General features: G+C 34.9%; 1 long non-coding RNA gene across 1 annotated transcript; it reads right to left on the reverse strand.

The window, feature by feature from the left end:
• Window positions 1-10,948: 10,948 nt before the first annotated feature.
• Window positions 10,949-11,840, reverse strand: LOC132054436 (uncharacterized). The gene is made up of 4 exons (XR_009414300.1): window positions 11,734-11,840; window positions 11,545-11,643; window positions 11,136-11,418; window positions 10,949-11,062 (listed from the first exon to the last, which is right to left on the reverse strand). It is a non-coding gene; the product is annotated as an uncharacterized LOC132054436 (long non-coding RNA).
• Window positions 11,841-18,536: the final 6,696 nt, after the last annotated feature.

The raw sequence follows: 18,536 nt of genomic DNA on the forward strand, positions 1-18,536 counted from the left end.
TTGAAGTGAAAAATGTGAAACCGACTTCAGTTGAATTCCAAAAAATTGTATAATAATAATTCTAGTCCAGAACATGATTTCGGAATACAATTTCGGGAAAAAAGTAAAAATTATCCGTGGTCAAACTGGCCCTAAGTGGTGGAATAAGAGTATTTTTAGTTTTAATTCTAACATTATCATTGTGTTTATTATCTTTTTCTTTTTTAATTAACGTGATACAGTCAAATTTCTCTATAATAATGTTATTTGTCTCAATATCTTTTGGTTGCTGCAGAAAATGATTGTGTTCATTTTCATTTTTGTGCATTTAGATTATTTTATGGGTGTCAGTTGTGGTGTGGCTACATGGAAAAATATTATTTAACTTTTGTTTATCTTTGCTAGTATTCGAATGCTAGTTTACTCATTGATCACTTGATTATAAACACGTGTTTTTTGGTATCTTTTTATTTTTTAGAATAGGTAATACGAACTTAGCATAAATATATTTATTTTATACGTTAAGTTAATGTGTTTTTATCATGGTGTCAGATCTCATGCTCCAAATGTAGAGACTCCTTGTAATTTAAGAAAGGGAAAAGGGCCTGATTTACCCCTCTACTATTGGAAATAGTTCACATTTATCCCCCGTTATACTTTCGGCACAAATTTGCCCCTACCGTTACCTAAGTAGCAACATTTGCCCTCCGTTTGGACGGCAATCCACCATGGCAATTATACTTCCACGTGGCCTGACATTTGGATGAGGTGGCATTCCACCTCACCACCCTCTCCCCTCTCCATTTCTTTCTTCTACCTCCAACCAAAGCCAGTTACGACCTTCCCATCGCCGCCCTCAAATTCATTCGAAATAACCCTCTTATTTTCAAAACTTTCAGGCATTCGATACCCAAATGTTGTATTTTCACACAATGATGAAACCCTTTTTTGTAATCTTTCACATTATCGTAAAGATTTAGCAGAAAGATTAGCAATGATGTTAATGCTTACAAGAGTTAAAAGACATTCTTTTATGTTATTGAAAGATTTAAACTTTTTATCTAAAAGTGTTTTCAGATTTGTCAAATGGGTTTTAAGAATTTTAATGGTTGTGAGGTTTTTGGGTTGGAGTTAAATAAATGGACAGAATCCGGGTAAAGTGATAGTAGTGGCGGTTATGGTGATTCCGGTGAGATGGGTTAGTGAAAAAGAAGACATAATTGTTGGAGGAGATGGTGGTGGGGTGTGGCTTCAATGGTGGTTGTAGGTGACTTTGTTTGTTTGTAGAAGAAAGAAATGGAGAGGGGAAAGGGTGGTGAGGTGGCATGTCACGTGGCATGCCACCTCATCCAAATGTCAGGCCACGTGGAAGTTTAATTGCCGTAGATGTTCATCCAAACGGGGGGCAAATATTGCTACTTAGGTAACGGTAGGGGCAAATTTGTACCGAAAGTATAACGGGGGGTAAATGTGGACTATTTCCAATAGTAGAGGGGCAAATCAGGCCCTTTACCCTTTAAGAAATATAATTGTGTTGGCGTTGTTTTAAATGCTGCGAAATTCATTTAATATAAATGCTAAGCAAGAAATATAAGTGTATCCACATAAATCCTCTACCTGATGCCAACTCTTATTGAAATACAAAAGTCGTCCGCAAAACGTACTTATTTAATGTATATCGCAAGTGTCTACAGATTTTTTTATCGGTGTCCAAATCAATAATGAACTGAAAGTCAAAGATATTACTAAGAATCAAAGGAACGTGTATTAAATTGCATTTGCCAATATCCTTAAAAGGAAATTTGGGTTTGAGATATATGATAAAACCATTGATTTAGAGTCATGACTCATACTGTTAGATAGAAATTAATTAGTATAAAATAGCTGTCTCATTGAATTTAATTGCACTATCAGTAAAATTGATGATAAATAAAATATGTAAAGATTAATTATATTACTATCTTTTGAAGAGAGTTACATCGATCAAGTCTACGACTAAAATCAGCAATATATACATATAAGAGGTATAAAATGAGTTAGCTTTGCCAACCCTTTACTTTATCCGTCTATACTTTTCCCTAGTGGAATCAACTTTTTTATTAAATGTCCACAACCGCAAGTTTGAAATGTTAAGAATTTTAGAAATTAAGTGAAAAGCCTTAGTGAATTAACATATAAGCAAAATACTCCATATGAACTTGAGAAATTAACTTTTACAGATTTTAATTTCGGATTTTCTTAAATTTTTATTATTACATAAGAATAAGGAGAAGGTGAAAAGGAATAATAAGAATTGAACTCACATTTACCTGCGGGAAGCTCGATTAATATCGTTAGACTATAAATTTTGGTTAGACCAACGTTAATATAGTATATTTTTCATCTGAACTTTTTTTTAAAAAAAACTCTTTAAAATCTTGCCCCAGTCACACTGCATACATCTCAATTCAAGGAACAAAAGTGAAATTTGATATTTGTGAGTGATATAGTTGGAATGTGAGCAAGTTAACCGAGATACCATTTTTATTAGTAAAAGAATTAAATGGATCAAAGATACTTTATCAACTCTAATATAAATAAATTTCTGACACTTTTTCAGTGGTCCAAAATAAATAAATTTTTCAAAATCAAAAAATGTATTAATTAATTTTTTCAAAATTACCCTCCTCTTTAGTGGTCTTCTAAAAATCTCAACATTGATTATCGAAAAAGTTGAGAATAAGCACAAAGGTAATATTGACAAACTATCCTTTAATTAATGTCTTTAATTAACTTTCTTGAGATGTGTGCCACATCCCAAAAATTCGTTAGTACTCCTTCTGTTTACTTTTATCTGTCTATTATATTAAAAATAAATTTTCACTTTTACTTGTCTACTTTAGCTAACATTTCAAGAAAAAGACAAACTTTTTTGTTTTTGTTTTATCCTTAACATTAACTACACATTTTTAAATTATTTTTCAAATCTATTAAGATTATACACCAATTAATATCAATATTATGATAAAACATATATATTAGAATGGTGGGAGTAATGTTTATGGAGTACTTCTTTTCTTCTTTATTGAAGGGAGTGATTCGTGAATTGGCAATATAAAAAGAGTTGGGGGTAGTTGATAGTAGAACATCATGATATTGCATCATGAATCATGGTTCAACCATGGGTTTGTACTCCCTTCATCTCATAATAAGTATCACCTTAGTAAAAAAGAATTATCCTATAATAAGTATGATCTTAGGAAATCAAGACATAAATTGACTAGGTTTTTTCCAATTTTACCCTTAAATAAAAACTGACAATTTAAAGTAACATCTAAATGATGATTAAAAAGCCACATAGTAACCAGGGGCGGATGTACCAAGAGCCCAGGGTGTTCACCTGAACACCCTGGATAAAAAATTATAGTGTATATTTAGGGTAAATTTTATGTGTTTATGTACATATATAAACTTTTGAACACCCTGAACATATATTACAGTGTATATTTAGGTTCAATTATTTTTCCGAACACCCTGAGTGAAAATCCTGAATCCGCCACTGATAGTAACTTGGTATTCTTTGGATTCCTAATGTCAAAATGTTTATTCCTTATGCATGCTCTAATCAAGAGAGAAAAGTGATTTATTTTTATTATATAGGAGTAATTTGATAAACTTTACATAGCATTAGGTTTCTTAATATGCGTATTTTTTATTAAAATGACACTTGTCATGGTGCGAAGGGAGTATTAGAGTAGTCACGTGCCATGCCATGTACGTCGTCGCTTCACAGTGCCATTTGTAAATGGCATTTTTGGGTGCTAATAAAGCCCACATTTTATCCCTATCTAACATTTTCTTGAAAAGGGCATCACATTTTCAATAGTGCGCCCTGCTATGTACACTGCCACGATTCATGGAACGCCACGGTGATCGTAATCAAGTACCACTATCTCTTCGTGGTCGTTTGGTTGATAATACAAAATAAGGTAAATAATTTACTATAATAAATTTAAGTACACTAATAATGCAAAAATGTATGTATTAATTATTTTAAATCCATTTTTTCGGACCACACTTATGAGATTATACTAGGTACATTGTTGTTTGTTTTCCCCGACCATTAGAGAGGATTAACTTGGGTTTATTATACCAGATATAAACTCACTGTATTTAACTCGAAAATACTTATGAATATTTGATGAAAATATTTTTTGATAACAAAATAATGGATGTATCCTTTTTATTTGGTAATAGAAAGCAATGGATGTATTAATCATATTTGGGCTGTAAAATTATAAAATCATTTTTTTTTTCTTTGGACTATTTGATATTCAAAATTTATTGATTGATTAATTTTGATTTATGAGGCATATAATTCATTAAAGGAAGAAAGACTTCTTATCACGTGTTCTTAATTACTAATTTCACGAATGCGCGCCTTTAGTTTAGGATTGAGGATCTTATTTATTCCTCCACACTCCTTGATTGTAAAGTTTCGTCTGAATCTGGATGCATCTACACGAATGTTGTCGCTTTCACTTATTTTCCACGTGTATTAGGATTTCATGCTATACGAGGAGTTGGGAAAAACGAATCCAACTTTACGGGGTTGTTTTTTAAAAAATTGCTAATTGTCAAAAATCATAATTTATTAATTTGTTATTATCAGCATACTGATTGACCAAGTTAATTAATTTTTGAGAATAAAATAAAATATTAAGTGGGGAGCTCACATGTTACACGCCAGATAGAAGTAGTGCCCAACTATTTATGGAGTTTGCAGCTCTTAGCGTTACATTTCTTTATGTTTAATACTACACTTGTCTCCGAGCTCAAGTAATTTTCAACCACCATATCCCATCGTTTTCTTTTTCAGATTTTTGGCCAAATACTGTCAATTAGCTATTATATATTTTATTAGGACAGATTTTGACAGAACAATAATTATTGCAATAAATAAACAGTAAGATGAAAACAACACAAAAGGAAGAAAAAAACGGGGGCCTTGTCTCTGTAGATGACGATATAATGACATGAAAGCAGTTTTAGTAGTTTAGTCATATATTTAACGATCCAAAAATGGATTTACTTAGAGAAGACAGCCAAAAATGGATTTCGCCAGTTCATATATAACGTCGCACCAAAAACCGGCGACCAGTCACCAGAGTCGATTTTCGGCACGAATTTAAATTAATCTAATTCAATCTATTGGACATCGATTGAGTGGAAAATAAACTAATAAAATATTACATCAAATACAAATGGATACATGGCACTAGTCGGGCTGAAAATTTAACGACTTAATTATGGTGTCAAAAAAACAAGAAAATCGTGAGTTTGCGTCGAAAATCATTGTAGTTGAAGATATATAATCATATCTTATACTTATATGTTTGTTCGTGAGTCGTGACTTAGGAGGGAAAAAGTGAGTACTACTGATCGCGCATATATAAATTAAGAAATAATTGAGAGTGAGTACACGTTGGGGCAGGCCTACATGGTTCCAAGTGAGCTCATATGAACCCACTTTGTGAGAAAAAATGCACTATGTATATACGTATATTTAATTTGTCTTTGAAACAATCGCTAATAAATTAAATATTGATTCCACTGACACCAAGAGCACCTCTAGCCCAATAGCAAAGTGGGTTCATTTTTCGCCACGGTCCTGTGTTTGAAACCTGTCAACAACAACCAACTACCATTTCTTTCCTATTTAACTTATGAAAGCTTTTTCTCTGTGTAATAATAACTATAGCGTTTCTCTTATATTCTTTTCCTCCAAAATAAATAAAAAAAATTCTAATATACATGTAACTTAGGAGGTTTTTCTCTATGCACAAAATTTTGGAAAAGAAAATTATACCATTTTAGACTTCTTCTTCTTCTTCTTTTTTATTTTTTATTTTTATTTTTTTAACATAATTGAAAATCTGAAATGGTATAAAGAGCCCAATTTCCGAACCCCTCAGTGTCTCTTTCGAATGGGTCATTTCAAGTTTCAACGGTGAAAAGCTCTAGCATCAAGTTCCATTACTTTCATAGCCATCCCCTTTCTAGAATATAATTGTAATAATATTTTTTACTTATTTTTAATTAATTAAATTTTATTTTATTGATTTTTTTTGTGTATTTTTATTTTATATTGAACCCACTTGGTAAAAATCCTGGATCCGCCACTGAGTACGCGCGCGCACACACATATATATATATATATATATATATATATATATATATATATATATATATATTCCATGCTACATTTTCGGCACCTTTAAATTCTAATTAGCTAATACGAGTGTAGAATAATCACAACAAATCACATGTTTTAAGCAACTCATCTTAGTTGTGTGTCTACTTATTATACTTAATATCTCTATTGGAGTAATTTGTTATTGTTCAACTAATATAGACTATAGAAATAGGCATCACATGATTCTCCAGTTTACACGTCACTGTGTATGTAGCTATGGTCTTTATGTTTAGTGGAAGTATCTGCTGCTAGAAATGTAGGATTGCCAAACTTCTTGGAAGGAAATAAAGAGAATATCTGTTATTTTTATCATGGTAGGGGTATGCATAGTTTCGATAAACCCGAAATTCAAATATTTTGGATTTTTAAAATTACGGATTGAATTTCGAATTTAATTTTAAAAAATTTCAGATTTTGATTTTGGAACTTCGCAGTTTTGGATATCCGAAAATCCGAAATTCCTATACCTTATATTTAACCATACGTACCCCGCTATGCATTAAACATTAATTAGCACATTACCTATATGTTCAATCTAATAAGTCAAATATACCCTACACATTAGACATCGGCCCATTTATTCAATAGTAATTACTAAGTTCAATATGTTTGACTCGTTAAGTTTTAAGATATATGAGTACTTTTTAGGTTCTTTTTGTTGTCATTGTCAGCATATTCTAAGTTTGGCTTGTTTTTACCATGTTGGGCTCGTCAGTTCATAGGACCTTACTGATGTTGCATTTTTTGGTAATAGCTTCATAGCTTGCATGAATACGTTATTTAGATAATTGTGATAGAGGAACTATTAAGGCAATTTGATATGAATACTTTATTTGGATGTTCATTTTTTGTAAGAAGAAGAAGCAACTCAACTTAGAGGCTCAAAACCGAAAATTTGAACGATCCAAACCAACTAATTTGAAACCAAACTTAAAAAATCTCCGAACTTATCGCATTTGAATTATATTTTGCAAACTAAATCCGAAAATTGAAATATAAATCAATAATCCTCAAATCTGATCCAATCTGATCCGTGCGCAACCTTATGATTAAAGCTCGAACTCTAACTAATTAACACTAATCATAGATATTAAAGGGAATAAATGGAACTCGTCGAAGTAAGAACTTGAACGGAGAGGAGCTGAATTCAATAAGTAGAATACTCTAAATTTTAAATCAATATAAGTACGTTATATCATTCTTTTTCTTTTCTAAACTTTTCTACCATATACATGCATTCTGTTACATGTACATTTTAAGTAATTCAAACTCTTATCCTTTATTACATTGTTAATCATAAAAGCAGTCAAAATTATGGGGAGAACAAATTAGGGTTTCACGTGAGAGACTGATAGATTTTGTATGAGACCAAAATAGAAATGAACAATCCAAGTTCTGAAATCTTAATGTCAGTGGTCCTTTCACCAAATAACTCTAAAAAGAGGCTTTCTATCTTTAAAAGGTTTACCCACAAATCAGAGGGTTAAGTGTCTCACCTTCTTTTTAAATTAAAGAAAGGACATCCGTCTGTTCTTGTCCTTTTCTACCTAGCTTCTTAGATGATCTTTTCTAATCTTAATTTTTTTTCTTTGTTGTGTACTTTACCTGAATCGAATCTTTATTTGTAGGATTTTAAGGTTCATGTCATTCATGTAGGCTTGCGGATGAATCGACAGTGTGAAAACACTTCCTGTGATTCCTTATATATAATTGGTCGGACCATCCAAGTTGATAACCCAACCCACTATAATAAAAAATATAAAAGGACATTTACACGATGCAATCATGGCGATATATATATATATATATACACGTACTTTTTTTTTTTGGGTAACTAAACGGTTGTATTAATCACCAAGTCAACATTACATAACAATAGCCATATTTACACAATAGGCTATTTCCAAAGAAAGATAACTACAAATCCTAACAGGTAGCTGAACATATAGAAATCAAAATTGGAGCTGATCTATACAACTTCTCAGTCCAGTAGGTGCTCTAACACTGCAAGTATAAGCAACATCCTTAGCTATTGCAAGCCAATCTCTTCTTCTTTTTTAAAGTATCCTCTGATTCCTCTCTATCCACAATGCATAAACAGTCTCAGTGTAGACCATCTTGAATATTCGAGCAGCCTGAGATTTCCCTTTGACTTTGCAGATTACTCGTTGAATATGTTGTCCCCAATCAGTATTCAGAAACTGAGGCTGTTATCCACTTCATCACTTTGTACCACACTTTCACAGAGAATTCACAATGAAGGAACAAGTGATCTCTGGTCTCACTATGAGTTTGACAGAGAACACATTGTTGGTCTATACTCATTTTCCATTTGGCCAGTCTATCTGCAGTCAACAATCTATCTCGGACCTGTAGCCATACTGTGAATTGTGCCTTTGGCCTTGCTGCATTATCAAAGATCAAACTCTTCTAAGGGATTCTAGGCCTGTCACCAATAAGCTACAGATATATCTGTTTAAGGACACTATTGTTAACTGTAGGGCTGATCTGCACTTGTTGTAACATTGCTCTTGCTTCCATAAGCTTTCTAGTCATTCAGGAGGCTTGTTGGGGAATGGGAGCAGTGAAGAAAGGTTGATCCTCTATATAGAAAGCATGAATCCACTTTATCCATACTTTATCTTGTTTGTTGGCCAGATCCCAGCAGGTTTTAACTAGTGCAACCTTGTTCCATAAATGAATGTATGTATGTACCTTGTATACCTTTGGAATATACAATCTATATGTTGTATATATGACATACAATAATGTGATTTAGCGATTCTTACTATTGTATTATTAAGATATACGTGAATTGTATATCTTAAAGATATACATCGCACATAATTTTTGTAGTGTAAATTTTTAAGGAACCAATTTTATGTCTCTATGAGAAGTAATTGCACAGTTTGTCCTTCAAATGGAATTGTCTTTAATTTTTGTCCTTCAAATGGGCTGGTCTTTAATATTTGTCCCTCAAAATTGAACTTATGCCTAGAGGGACATAAGTTATGCATTATAATCACAAGTTATGCCAGCCCAACGTATGCCTCTCTAGGCATAAGTTCGATTTTAGGGCAAAAATTAAAGACCAGCACAAAATAGGGATAAAATTGGAAATGACCCTCTCTATAATCATGAGAAAACACCCATATTATAAAGAATGGGCTAATCCCTCATCTAAACAAAATTGGGTCATTTGCACGATTACACTTCAAAGGCACTGGTCTTGAATTTTTACTTTAATTTTTATCCCTCAAATTGGTGGTCTTTAATTTTTTTCCTTCGCCTAATACCATGAGGTTTGGGGCTCGAACCGCGGGTCAGTCAAAAAAAATAAAAAATCGCAACACAGAGTTTTGTAGCAAAGTTAGGCCTATTCGGGCCACAGTTAGGCCTCAGGCAGAATTTTGAATGCAAAACTCTCCCTGCAGGCAGAGTTTGCATAGCAAAACTCCGCATTGCGATTTTGTTTTTTTTTTAATTTTTTTACTGAGCTGGGGTTCGAACCTAGAATCTTGGAGTATTAGGCGAAGGACAAAAATTAAAGAACACCAATTTGAGGGGCAAAAATTAAAGACCAGTGCTTTTGAAGGACAATCCGCGCAAAAAAAGGGAACAAAATTTCCTTTAAAATGAAGAATGGATTAAAACCCGGGCCTCAGCCATGGGTCTGCACTACTTTGTCTATCTCATTCTTTAGGCCCAACAATTTCTTCTTAATTTTTTTCGATAACTTATTTCTTTCTTCTCTCTTCCAATATAATCTACAATTAGCTAGGGGTGGCAAAACTAGCCCAAATCCATTTGACCCGCCCAACCCGCCTAAGCTTTAATGAGTTTGGGCTGGAGTGATTTTGAAGATGGGCTGATTTGGGCTAGCCCAAGTTGACCCATCACTAATCAGAGTCCGGAACCAAAATGCCCCCAAAAAAATCATTTTGAACCAAAATACCCCAACAAAAAAAAAAAATGTTACAAAGGTACCTTTAGCGCAAGAAAATCGCGCTAAAGCACTTAACCGTAACGGCTCGTTAAGTGCTTTAGCGCGCATTTTATCTTGCGTTATAGCGTAGTTAACTGGAAGGACCTTTAGCGCAGTAAAATAATGCGCTATAGATAGTTGGGTTTCATCTATAGCGCATTATTTTACTGCGCTATAGTAGTCCGCCATTTTCCAAACTCTTATTACATTTTCACTCCTTTTTACGTAGTTTAGCCGTATATTAATCATGCTTTGAGACTCCGGAACTTCAATATTTTATATAGAACCCTACTTATATTTGTACAATTAATAAGATAGGCTCAATACATAAAGAATACGCAATACTTTGGATTGTCGTTTTAGTGGTTGAAAGTGCTCGAAGTCCTTTTTTGTTTGAAGACTTATAGTCATTAGCTTTACGTTATTTATCTTTTAGGGTTTCGTTATTTTTAAATTAATGCTTAACTTTATTTCGAATGTGTCACTTTTTTTTTATTATCAATTTAGGATGTGAAACTATAAACAATAATAAAAACTAAGATAATATGTATAAATATGCAAAAAATATATAATATTTACGATAAATTGTATAACACTAATGTATATACACTATCGAGGATGGGTCCCACATGTAGTATGCCGGAGACTATCCCTAGGCCTAAGGCTCATGTCATCCCCACCGCCCTCGCCATCGTCTCCATCGTCCTTTTTCCTCTTAATAACCGGGCGCTCCAAGTCATGATCATCTCCTTCTTCTTGGGATCTGGTCCCGCTGGCACGCTCAGAACCTCAGGCTGAGTTAGGTCTGGAAACTCGACCTCTTCCTCGTCGGGAGTCGCCACCTCAGGCGCCGAAGGATGAACCTGAAAAGTATATAATAATTAGTACCATTTCTTATTTATATTGAATACATTAAAGTTATTTATTTAATCAAACCTGTGTGTCAACGGGCGCCTGAGTAGGCTCCTGAGATGGGTCTGTAGGCTCCTGAGATGGGTGTGGTGGTGAATATGAGGTAGTCTCCTGGACGAGATGCTGTTCGAAGTCCAAATAAAGGTTATAAAAATTAAATAAATATTTACCTTATATTGAATAAAAGTAGTTTTAAGTAAAAACTTACGTACGCGCCTCGGTAGTCTCATGAGAAGACACCTCTGCCTCTACAGTGATGAGAATGCTCCTGAATGGGTCGCTCCTGTGGACCCACTGGCGCCGAATCCTAAAATATCAAAAAAACGAAATAATACATAACATACATATTTAAAATAAGTACTTTAAATAATCAAATATATATATTAAATATTGACCTTATATTGAATAAAAGATATTTTAATAAAAAGCTTACCTGTGGCTCGGTAGTCATATGGGAAGACATCGCTGGCTCGGCAAACCCATGAGAAAACGCCTGAGTGGGTGGCTCTGGTGGACCCGCTGGCGCCGAATCCTAAAATATAAAATATTACTAAATAATGAGTAATATATATATATTTAAATAAATAATTTAAATGAACAAATAAGTATTTTAAATACTAACCGGGATCAAAAACTCATCGAAGTCAAGAATCCTGGCTCCCTCTAAATTCCTCACAGGCCGCTCATCGCTAAATGCGCGTAACGCCGCCCAATCAACGTTATCACGCTCCGTCCATGTATGCATTCGGCTCTCGCCGTGATGACGACCCGGTATCTCAAAGAAGTAAGAGCGCCGGCGTAAACGCAGGTGAGCTGCCACCGGCCTGGAACAGATGCGGATGGACTAGACCGTGAACGCCCTCTGGAATGGGATCGGCCTCATCCGCCTCATCTACCAGATGGTGTCCTCCACCACCAGGTCCTCTAGCGGCAGCACCGCGGCCTCTATGCGCACGACGTCCCCCGACAGCACGTCGTCCTCTGCCAGCACGACCGCCCCCTCTGGGAGCACCCTGTCCTCCTCCGGCGTCGCTCGATAGTCGCCCTTCGAATGACTCCTCCCGCGCCTAATCTCGCCCCCGTCTCGCCGGATACCATCCTCCGATATCCGTACCATCTCCGCCGCAAGCCCCGCAAGCCCAGGGTAAGGCATATGCTCTAACCCCAAGATGCGTAAACGTTGTATGGCCACCAGCTGCATTTGTGTTCAACAGAAAAAAAAAAGTTATTTTTTAAAACGTAACAATTAATGCAATTAAATAAATCTAAATACGATAAACTTACCAATGCCTCGTACTGCCCCGCGAGTGCTGAGTATCCTACATCCCTAGGGGGACGCAAAGCTGGGTTGCCGATCAATCGGCGTGTGATCTAATGATACCAGCGCATGTAATGCTCAATGGGAGTCAAATGGCCGACCACCGCTAAAGTGCCCAACCTGTTCTCCCAACGGTGGAGCTGAACATCCATGAAAGCCAGAAAATCATCATCAACGGCAGCCCGATCGTCCCGCTGGTAGTGTCGGAGCTCATGACGGACGTCAGGGGGTATACTCTGTGTATGCCCAAACTGTCGTAAGACACGCTAGGGCATGTGCTCCTCTACGATGTCCTGTGTGTATCAATGGACACCGCGACCTCCAAACCCCCCGACCTCGCCCTACAAAGGCCGCAAACCATCTAATATAGCAGCCGTACGGCGTCCATATATAAATAGCTGCATAACATATACATACAAATCAATGATCACCAAGTCGAAAAGACGTTTAATTAAATTATTAATGTAAATTTAAATAGTTTTACCGCATCGTCCGTCATGTGATCAAGCTGGTCCCGGAATGCTAGAATATTGTGGTGCGTATCCACATCCCGATCAAAACTCGCTGTCCACCTCCTCGCATAAGGCATGTCAATCTCGAGGTGATGCCTAGGTACGGGCGAAAAGCTGCGCATCCTCTCCCATGCCTATAATCGTAAGCGATATTAGAAAATACGATTTTTAAGTCGTCATTTCAAGAGGTTTGTCTACATTAAAGGAAGGCACACTTAAAATATTACCTGGAGAAGAGCAAAAAATTCACACACATCTCTGACAACACCAATAGACGCTCGGCACAGGCATCTATAAAGATACGCCAAAATAGCACCACCCCAGCTGTAGTCTCCCAGGCGGTCCAGATGCTCCAAGAAAACCAAATAACATAAGCTGACAAAGGCACCCGATGAGTTCGGGAACAAAATGCCCCTGAATATAATAAGGTACAAACGGGTATGGCGATCAACATCGTCTCGCGGGGTGCCGTCGTCAACCGGATCAAGACCCTCCAAATAAGTGCAGTGCACTAATCCGAACCCGACTCGTCCCGAAACCGGCCTCCGGGCAAATGTGCACGAAGTGGGTGAGCCTAATCAACTCGTCGCCCACGTCCGACTGGAGGAGGCTCGTACCGAGTGTATAGTGTCTCTCTATCTACTCGCAATCCAAAGAGGACCTCTACATCCTGAAGTGTAATCGTGGCCTCACCAAAGGCGAAGATGGAAGGTATGTCTCTCGTCCTCCACCGCTCAACCATGGCCGTGATGAGCGCCCAATCATGCTGTACCCGACCAACGGACACGCAACGGTAGATGCCGCCCCGAAACAATATCTCCAAGACGCGAGGGTGTGGGGGGTGCTCGCGTAAAAGAGTCCAAGCTCTCTGCAGCCTACGGGGGCGGAGCCTAGTAGATATCTCTATAGTAACGACCCATAATAAGTCTGACCTATGATTGTCTTGCAAAGAAAATACTGATCTATCAGAGGGTCCCGGGTGAACAGAGGGCCCCGGGTAATCATCGAGCCCCGCGTGAGCATTGGGCCCCGGGGGAACATCGGGCCCAGGGGGAACATTTGGATCCATGAAAGAGTCTAATTAATAATTTGTAGGAAACTAAATTAGTCATTATTCTTGAAATGAAAGATAAATTATATTAACTAATTAATACACATATGTGATGGTAAAGACTTTTAAGTTAATTACTTTTGAATTATGTGATGGCAAAGACTTGTTAAGTCAATTGGTTTGAGAATCGAAATTCAGCAGTAATATTTGTTTAGAACTCTATTTTGAATATGTGATATATTTTTAGTTGACCAAATAGCCAACACAACTACGATAAAATTAAACTAAAATAGTATATTCGTCGACCACATATTTTCCTACAAACTTTACATTTTTTTTGTTAGCTTATGTATTTATGAAAAGAAGAACTTTAACTATTCTTTTTAAGATAATATTTTTTTATTTAACATATATTCACGCTTTTAAAATTATATAGATAACAATTCATAATCATTTACAACTTGTCTGGATGGTTGTTACCTATTGTATTATATTATGTTGTTAATTTAAATACAATGTTTGTTTTGATTGTTACTTTAATATTATTTTTACGTAACGACGAAAGGTCCTATTTTATGTAACCACTGATTTGGTCCTATACAATACAACACAATACGAAAAATGTCAAAACAATGCATAACAATCATCCAAACAAAGTGTTAACAACATAATAATTCATTACCAATCAACTTCTTTCAATTCATAAACAATATTTAACAACTAATAAATTCATAATCAATATTTAACAAATAATCAATTAACAAAATAATAATTCATTAACAATTCATAAATAATTAACAAATTAACAACTCATAAACATATAACAAATTAACAATTCATAAACATTTAACAAATTAACAATTCATAAACATTTAACAAATTAACAATTCATAAACATTTAACAAATAATGAATTAAAAAAAAATAAAAAATTGGAACAGTGGCAAAAGCCACTGCCCAGTCCGAACAATAACAAAAAAAAATATTAATTTTTTTTTTTTTGAAAAATAGCAAAGATTAAATGTTAAGCATGCTTACAATATAATGTATATAACAAAATAATAACAAAACTTCATAGTAGAAAACCTTAATCAAAGATTTTTTGTAGAGTTTTTTTAATCGAGTTGTACGCCGCTTTTTCCCAAAATTCGAACTTAGAATCTTGCTCCTCGACTTGAATATACCGAGAATCTAAACTTTCCGGACGAAATTTAATAGAAAATGACGTTTTTTGATGTGGGGACCACCTCGGTTTTGCCTTTAATGGCGTTTTGAAATTTTTTTTTACCACTGGAGGGACCAGTGGTGGAACCCGACGGGTCTTATGTGGAAAGGTATAGCGCAGTATTTTACTGCGCTATAGGTGAGAGAATAAGTGATATAGCGCAGTAAAATACTGCGCTATAGGTGAGAGAATAACTGCTATAGCGCAGTAAAACACTGCGCTAAAGCACTTAACGGAGCCGTTACGATTAAGTGCTTTAGCGCAATATTTTACTGCGCTAAAGGTACTTTTGTAACATTTTTTTTTTTGTTGGGGTATTTTGGTTCAAAATGATTTTTTGGGGGCATTTTGGTTCCGGACTCCACTAATCATCAGCCCAAACTGACCCATCAATTGTCCTCCATTCATATGTATAAAAGCTACAAAACATGATTAACTTCTTTTTTAATTATTATTTAGATTTATTTTTGTAATTATTTTTACTTTTTAAAATGTTTATTTTTTAGTTTTTTTTTTTAATTTCCTTATTTTAAATTTTTTACTAGAAATTTTTTTGTTTTTAAGTTTTTAATTGTTTTTTCCTTAGGGTTTATGCTTATCCGTTTTTGTTTAACCTATTTTTTGACCCACTCATACCGACACACGTCTGCCAGTCTTAGGCCTCATTTGTTTTCATTAAGATTAAGACGTCTGAATCTGAATGCACATCTGAATGATTAAGATGTTGTCTCTAGGTCTGAACGCCGAATGATTAAGCGTTTGTTTTCAACATCCGAATGTGCATAATGTATTCGTTTAAACATAATAAATATACAATTCAAATAAAAAATAACCAAATATCAGAAAATAAATATAATAAAATAAAATATTATTTGATAAAAAATGAAACACTTATGTTCACTAGTAATGGTGCATATGATTTGTAGTCGTGGTGGGTGTTGGGGTGAAGGGTGGGTATTGGGGTGAGGGGTGCGAGATAGTAAGGGTCGTGTGGAGTGGGGTTGGTAGTGGGAGGTGGAGGTAGTGGGGAGTGAGAGCGGGGGTGGGTGGTGCGGGGTTGGTGGTGGGGAGGGGGGTGGGTGGTGCGGGGTTGGTGGTGGGTCGGGTAGGGGTGGTGGGGAGTGGAGGGTGGGTGGTTGTGTGGGGTTGAGAGTTAGGGGTGGGGCGTGGGTTGGAGTGGAGGGTGGGTGGGGGGTGGAGTTGGGGGTGGAGCTTATGCTAAAAAAAAAATTCATACAAAAATACCTCTTAATGATATTAAGACTTGGTTTAAGATTTTAATGATTAAGACCTATTCAGACCCAATAATTGCTTAGATCTTAATGCAAACAAATGAACTTAATAGCCTAAGGTCTGAACCATTCAGATTCAGACCTCCAATAAATGCAAACAAATGAGGCCTTAGTTATGTACAAGACAACCATAAAAATATATAAATAAGACAAAGGAGTAAAAGAGAGAAATTTGACAAAATCACTGTTCATTACGTCAATTAACATATAATTTTCTTTTGATTTACTTTTCGAAATAATTTTGAATATAATTTATGTACTGGGATAACTTTTGAGGAAATATTTACAGTGAATATCTTTATAATTTTGAGTAAAAAGCATACGTTTGAGTTTTTTTTATATCCAAAAAGTGTTTTAAGTTTGATTTTTTCAAAATACCATTTATTTAGAAAAGCATGAGTGAGAGAATAAATTTTGATCTGTGAAGGCAGTTTTAAGGAGCTTTAGATATAGAACAGTAAGTCAAACTCTAGTACTCTCACTCAAGTCAATTTTAGGGGATATTATAACTCATACGTGAATAACGTTGATGTGACTAGTTTTTGTCATGATAACAGTTCCTTTCTTTAGGTTGCAAAAAAAAAAAAACAGTTCCTTCTGAAAATGGGTAAATATTTGTTGATGGTTTTGGTTATTTGTGCAAAAAAACTAACTGCAGCTTGATATAGTATAGCTTGAAAAAATAAATTTATAATATTTGTTGATGGTTTTGGTTATTTGTGCAAAAAAACTAACTGCAGCTTGATATAGTATAGCTTGAAAAAATAAATTTATAATATTTTTTTAAAAAAATTATAAATTTTTGATTTGCTTAAAAGTTGAGAATATTGTAAAAAATTGGGTCAAGTTAGGCGGGTTGGGTTACGGCCCATTGTTTAACCCATCTTGATCCAGCCCATCCTGGCCTAAAAGCACTTTGGGCGGGGTTGGACATTAGCCCATCTATGAATTCAGTCCATCTTGATCAGCCCAACTTCGGCCCAAACGGCTCATTTACCCCCCCTACAATTAGCTAACCTTCCACAGATATTGCATATCTGATTTTAGCATACCTGATTTTGGCAGAATATAATATATAGTATTTATATAATTTTAATATAAGAAGTGTGTCCTTTTATTGGTGATCTACTTTAAAAAAAAAATAAAAAAAAATTGGTGATCTACTTGCCTTCACTACTCTTAATGGCGGGTCCCAAGCGCACATGACTCCATGGACTCCCAAGTGTACTATGGTCCATATTAATTATACTCCCACGTGTACCTTCACTAGTCACTAGATACATAGGACTTAGGACTTCCTAATAAGCAAAACTAAGGTGTTTTTTTATTTTATTTTTCTGGATCACTTTGCGAAAATCTTAATATTTTACGTGAATATATTACCTCTCAGGCTCTCACTAGCATAAAAAATAACTTTATCCATTAAAATTTAAATAAAATTTTTTACTCGAATGTCTCATAATTTTTTATCCTGGTGCTAAAAACGTTAATACTCTTTTCAATTTTACTTTTGAAACTTATATCATGAAGATATTTTACCGTTTTAACTTTTTCCTAAAATATTCCGGAAATGACAATGTTGTTGACTTGTTGCGACTTGAAAGATCAGTTCATCTGTGGTAAATTGTTAATGTTTATGTCTTGTCGATTATAAAATTGAGTCACATAGATGGCTTTTTTTTTTTGGATAAAATGAAGTGACAATTTTTAAGTTCATCAAAAACCATAAATAAAAATCTTATTTTTTCTGGTACAATGCTAGATTTGTAATTCTTGTACAGTCATCCTCAATGTGACTTGCACTAACTAATGATTTCTCCATCGATTTCGATTGGTTTGTACTACTTTACTTTTTAGTTCATTTCTTAAAAAATGTCTATTTTCTATTTTAGCAATTTTTTACGAGATATATTTAAGATTACAAGATTAAATGTACATTACATATATTTTTAATTTAAAATCACAAAATTCAAAAGCTTAAACTAAACTGCGAGAATGCTAAAAGAAAGAACCACTCCTCTGTCTCAA

Source organism: Lycium ferocissimum, chromosome 4 (genome assembly GCF_029784015.1).
Source record: "Lycium ferocissimum isolate CSIRO_LF1 chromosome 4, AGI_CSIRO_Lferr_CH_V1, whole genome shotgun sequence".
Taxonomy (NCBI): Eukaryota; Viridiplantae; Streptophyta; class Magnoliopsida; order Solanales; family Solanaceae; genus Lycium; species Lycium ferocissimum.